This window comes from Sapajus apella, unplaced genomic scaffold (assembly GCF_009761245.1).
Source record: "Sapajus apella isolate SASKATOON/1434 unplaced genomic scaffold, GSC_monkey_1.0 scaffold167, whole genome shotgun sequence".
Lineage (NCBI taxonomy): Eukaryota > Metazoa > Chordata > Mammalia > Primates > Cebidae > Sapajus > Sapajus apella.
The window spans coordinates 471,211-477,248 of NW_022437107.1; the positions used below are offsets into that span (position 1 = coordinate 471,211).

Sequence of the window (6,038 nt, forward strand, 5' to 3'; positions counted from 1 at the left end):
AAAAAAAAAAAAAAAAAAAAAAAAAAAAAAAAAAAAAAAAAAATTTGAGATGTTTATAAGATATGGAAGTTCTTTCTAAGGACTATTTCAACATTGCTTGTGTCCTTCCTTAAGGCAGGGGCCATGGCAGCTGTACTAGGTGCACCAGTAACTAAGTGAAATTGGTCTTTGCCCTTGATTACTGGTGAACAACAAAGGCATTTCCCTTTGTTAAATAAAACGGGATAATTTAATTCAAAATACATGAGGGGCTGAGTGCCATGGCTCATGCTACTTTGGAGGACGAGGCTGGTTGATCACTTGAGGTCATGAGTTCAAGACCAGCCTGGCCAACATGGTGAAACCTCATCTCTACTAAAAATTCAAAAATTAGCTGGGCGACACGTGCCTGTAGTATCAGCTACTCTGAAGGCTGAAGCAGGAGAATGGCTTGAACCTGGGGGGCAGAGGTTGCAGTGAGTCGAGATTGCATCACTGCATTCCTGTCTGGGCAACAGAGTGAGACCTTGTCTGAAACCAAACCATACCAAACCAAAACAAAACATAACATGTGGTCCGGGCGCGGTGGCTCATGCCTGGTAACGCAAAACTTTGGGAGGCCAAGGTGGTTGGATCACTTGAGATCAGGAGTTCGAGACCAGCCTGACCACATGGTGAAACGCTATCTCTACTAAAAATACAAAAATTAGCTGTGTGTAATGGTGGGTGCCTGTAATCCCAGCTATTTGGGAGGCTGAGGCATGTGAATTGCTTGAACCCAGGAGGCAGAGGTTGCAGTGAGCTGAGATCGTGTCAATCTGAGCGACAGAATGAGATTTTGTCACAAAAAAAAAAAAAAAAAAAAAAAAATACATGTGGGCTAGGCCTGGTGGCTCATGCCTGTAATACCAGCACTTTGAGAGGCCGAGACAGGCTGATCACTTTTGAGGTCAGGAGTTTGAAACCAGCCTGGCCAACCAATGGTGAAACCCTGTCTCTACTAAAAAGTCAAAAATAAGCCAGCATGGTGGTGTGTGCTTGTAGTCCCAGCTGCTTGGGAGGCTGAGGCAGGAGAATCATTAGAACCCAGGAGGGAGGCTGAGGCAGGAGAATCACTAGAATCCAGGAGGCAGAGGTTGCCATGAGCCAAGATTGTTCCACTGCACTCCAGCTTGGGTGACAGATGTCTCAAAAAAGCAAACAAAACAAAACAAAACAAAACCCAAACTAAAAAAACACAAAATACGTGTGAACATGTGCTCACTTCAGCAGCATATATAGTAAAATTAAAACACACCTGAACTCTTTTTTTCTTTTTTTTTGGCGGGGAGGAAGTTTCACTTTTGTTACCCAGGCTGGAGTGCAATGGCGCGATTTCGGCTCACTGCAACCTCCGCCTCCTGGGTTCAGGCAATTCTTCTGCCTCAACCTCCTGAGTAGCTGGGATTACAGGCACATGCCACAATGCCCAGCTAATGTTTTGTATTTTTAGTAGAGAGGGGGTTTCACCATGTTGACCAGGATGGTCTCGATCTCTTGACCTCGTGATCCACCCGCCTCGGCCTCCCAAAGTGCTGGGATTACAGGCTTGAGCCACTGCGACCGGCATGAACTCTATTTTTTTTTATGTCTTTATCTGCAGCATAAAAATACACATAAACTCTTACAGAAAAAACATTTCTAGTAATCAGCAAATACTGACAACTTATTGAGCTCTGTGCTTGATGATGTAGAAGGTAAGAATTAAATTGTCCTGTTCTTGCTTTTATTTATTTAATTTTTAACATCTTGGATACTAGCGTTCTTGCTTTTTAGAGAGCTTACTGCCAAGCTGAGGGGTAAGTCAGACATTACACGTTTTCAGAAAAGAAAACATATGCAGAAGCTGCATGTAACTGGAAACAAACAAAAAGAATATTTGAGAATGGGAAAGTTTGATTAAATCACACAGCAATGAAATTAAAGACTAATATAAAAATAGCACATTTCCAATCAATCCTTGTCTGAAATAAATGTATATTGTGCACTTGTTAGGAACCCTATACTGTACTAAAAACTAAATTAAAAGCAACCACATTAAGCCCTCGAGGCAAAGTCAGAACAAACCCTACTGATGCCTGGGGGAGAGCGCTCCTTTACCCTCTGTTTCAGACAGAGGGGTCTGTCCCTGTGCTGTTCACAATAAGCTACTTTCAATTATAGACATTGGATCAATGCCTTTGATGTGAAGTCATCCATGTTAGGGTACAATTTCATGAGGCGACAAATGGAGTTAAGCTCCCTATGCCTCCATTCTGAGAAATATTGCATCCACAGACTAAAAGCATATTAGAAGGCTGCAGGCTGCACTTTCTTCTGTACTTTTTTTTTTTTTTTTGAGACAGAGTCTTACTCTGTTTCCCAGGCTGGAGTGCAGTGGGGCTATTTTGGCTCATTGTAACATCTGCCTCCCAAGTTCAAGCGATTCTCCTGCCTCAGCGTCCCAACTAGCTGGGATTACAGGCGCCCACCACCATATCTGGCTAATTTTTCTATTTTTAGTAGAGATGAGGTTTTACCACATTGGCCAAGCTGGTCTTGAACTCCTGATCTTAGGTAATCTACCCACCCTGACCACGCAGAGTGTTGGGATTACAGGAGTAAGCCACTGCACCCAGGCTTTTCTATACATATTAGTAAAACTTCCAAAGCATACTGCAGCATATTGTGAAATAACAAAATAATAAGCAAGGCTCGTCAGACAAGTGGTTTCCAACCCTTCAGGATAAGTCAAGAAAGGCAGTACCCTAGCACACAGACTGAGCAACAGGGCAGATTTAAGACAGGATTTCCATTGTCCTGTCTCAGACTAGAGCAGCATTGTATGATACAGGGGCCATTTAGCCATGTAGAATTATTGAGCACTTGAAATGTGGTAGTGGCCCAGCCCGGCGCGGTGGCTCATGTATGTAATCCCAGCACTTTGGGAGGCTGAGGTGGGCAGATCACAAAGTCAAGAGATTGAGACCATGCTGGCCAAAATGGTGAAACCCCGTCTCTGCTAAAAATACAAAAATTAGCTGGGCATGGTGGTGCATGCCTGTAGTCCCAGCTACTCAGGAGGCTGAGGCAGGGAAATTGCTTGAACCCAGGAGTCACGGGTTGCAGTGAACTGAGATTGCGCCACTGCACTCCAGCCTGGAGACAGAGTGAGTCTGTCTCAAAAAAAAATTTAGTTAGTGCCACTGAGGGCCTGATTTTTTATTTTGTTTATTTTTAAATATTTTTTTTTTTTGAGATGGCGCCTCATTCTGTTACCCACACTGCAACCTCCGCTTCCCAGGTTCAAGCAATTCTCCTGCCTTAGCCTCCCGAGTAGCTGGGACTATAGGCATGTGCCGCCATACCTGGCTAATTTTTGTATTTTTAGTAGAAACGGGGGTTTCACTATATTGGCTAGGCTGGTCTTGAACCCTGACCTCATGATCTGCCCCCCTTGGCCTCCCAAAGTGCTGAAATTACAGGCGTGAGCCACCACGACCAGCCTATTTTATTTTATTATTTTTTGAGACGCAGTCTTGCTTTGTCTCCCAGGCTGGAGCGTAGTATGGCTTACTGTAGCATCAATCCCCAAAGCTCAAGTAATTCTCCCACCTTAGCCTCCAGAGTAGCTGAGACCACAGGTGCACAACAGCACACTCGGCTAATTTGTTTATTTTTGTAGAGAGAGGGTCTTGCCATATTGCCCAGGCTGGTCTTGAACTCCTGGGCTCAAGGGATCCTCCTGCCTTGGCCTCTCAACGCGCTGGTATTATAGGTGTGAGCCACCACACCTAGCCAATTTTATTTTTAATGGTAGTAATATACAGTGCACATAAAATTTAAAGATTTTTAAGTGTACAGGTCAGTAGTATTAACTACATTCACATTGTGTAACCAATTTCCAGAACTCTTTTCATCTTACAAAGGTAAAATTCCTCACCCATTAGACATCTACCCATTTCCTCCTCCACCCTGAGCTCCTGGCAACCACCATTCTGTCTCTATGAATTTGACTAATCTAGGTACCTCATAGAAATGGAATCATACAGTATTTGTACTTTTGTGACTGGATTAGTTCAATTAGCATAATACATAGGGTTCATACATGTGTCAAAATTTCCTTCCTTTTTAAGGCATAAGCCACCATACTGGGCCTTAACTAATATTTTTATGGATTCTAAATAAACATTAAGTATACCCAGGAAAATTTAACATCTGCATTGAGATGTGCTGTAAGTGGGAAATATCAGGTTTCAAAGACTTAATACTTAAGAAAAGAATGTAAAATGTCTCATGGATAACTTTATCACATGTGAAATAATATATATATACAATTTTTCTTTTTTTAATTTTACTTTAGGTTTTGGGGTACATGTGCAGATCAGGCAGGATTGTTGCATAGGTACATACCTAGCAAGGCGGTTTGCTGCCTCCATTCCCCCGTCACCTATATCTGGCATTTCTCCCCATGTTATTCCTCTACAACCTAACCACCCCCCGCTGTCCTTCCTCTAGCCCCTCCAACAGACCCCAGTGTGTGATGCTCCCTTCCCTGTGTCCATGTATTCTCATTGTTCAACACTCGCCTATGAGTGAGAACATGTTTGATTTTCTGTTCTTGTGTCAGTTTGCTGAGAATGATGGTTTCCAGATTCATCCATGTCCCCACAAAGGACACGAACTCATTGTTTCTTATGGCTGCATAGTATTCCATGGTGTATATGTGCCATATTTTCCTTGTCTAGTCTATCATCGATGGGCATTTGGGTTGGTTCCAGGTCTTTGCTATTGTAAACAGTGCCACAATGAACATACCTGTGCATGTGTCTTTATAATAGTACAATTTATAATCCTATGGGTATATATCCAGTAATGGGATTGTTGGGTCAAATGGAATTTCTATTTCTAGGAAAAATATGGAATGCTTCACGAATTTGTGCGTCATCCTTGTGCAGGGGCCATGCTAATCTTCTCTGTATCCTTCCAATTTTAGTATATGTATATTAAAAATATATATCTATATATATCTCTATATATGTTTTTTTTGAGATGGAGTCTTGCTCTGTCACCAGGCTGGAATGCAGTGACGCAATCTCGGCTCACTACAACCTCCGCCTCCTGGGTTCAAGTGATTCTTCCGCCTCAGCCTCCCAAGTAGCTGGGACCACAGGTGCGTGTTACCACATGAAGCTGATTTTTGTATTTTTAGTAGAGACAGGGTTTCACCATGTTGGCCAGGATGGTATTGATCTCTTGACCTCATGATCTGCCAGCCTCGGCCTCCCAAAGTGCTACGATTACAGGCATGAGCCACCGCACCCGGCCTATATATATATATTTTTAAATGGAGTCTTGCTCTGTTGCCCAGGCTAGAGTGCAGTGGCGCGATCTTGGCTCACTGCAACCTTCACCTCCCGGGTTCAAGCAATTCTCCTGCCTCAGCCTTCCGAGTAGCTGGGATTACAGGCGCCTGCCACCACGCCTGGCTAATTTTTGTATTTTTAGTAGAGATGGGGTTTCATCATCTTGGCCAGGCTGGTCTCGAACTCATAACCTCAGGTGATCTGCCCACCTTGGCCTCTCAAACTGCTAGGATCACAGGCATGAGCCACTGCACCCAGCCAAATTTGGGGTTTTAAATTTTCTTTGTATTTATTTTAATTTATTTATTTTGAGACAGAGTCTCACTCTGTTGCCTGGATCATGGTTCATTGCAACCTCAACCTCCTTGGCTCAGGTGATCCTCCCACCTCAGCCTCCTGAGTGGCTGGGACCACCAGCACTTGCTATCATGCCTGACTAATTTTTTGTATTTTTTTTTTTTTTTTTTAGAGACAGGGTCTCGCTATGTTGCCCAGGCTGGAGTGCAGTGGCTATTCACAGGCGAAATCCCACTACTGATCAGCATGGGAGTTTTGACCTGCTCCATTTCCGACCTGCGCCGGTTCACCCTTCCTTAGGCAACCTGGTGGTCCTCCGCTCCTGGGAGGTCACCATATTGATGCCGAACTTAGTTTGGACACCTGATCGGTATAGCG

The 6,038-nt window shown here is 43.6% G+C and overlaps 1 non-coding gene across 1 annotated transcript; it reads right to left on the bottom strand.

Moving 5' to 3' along the window:
* Positions 1-4,910: 4,910 nt before the first annotated feature.
* On the bottom strand, positions 4,911-5,015 carry LOC116542401. The gene has a single exon (XR_004265205.1). It is a non-coding gene; the product is annotated as a U6 spliceosomal RNA (small nuclear RNA).
* Positions 5,016-6,038: the final 1,023 nt, after the last annotated feature.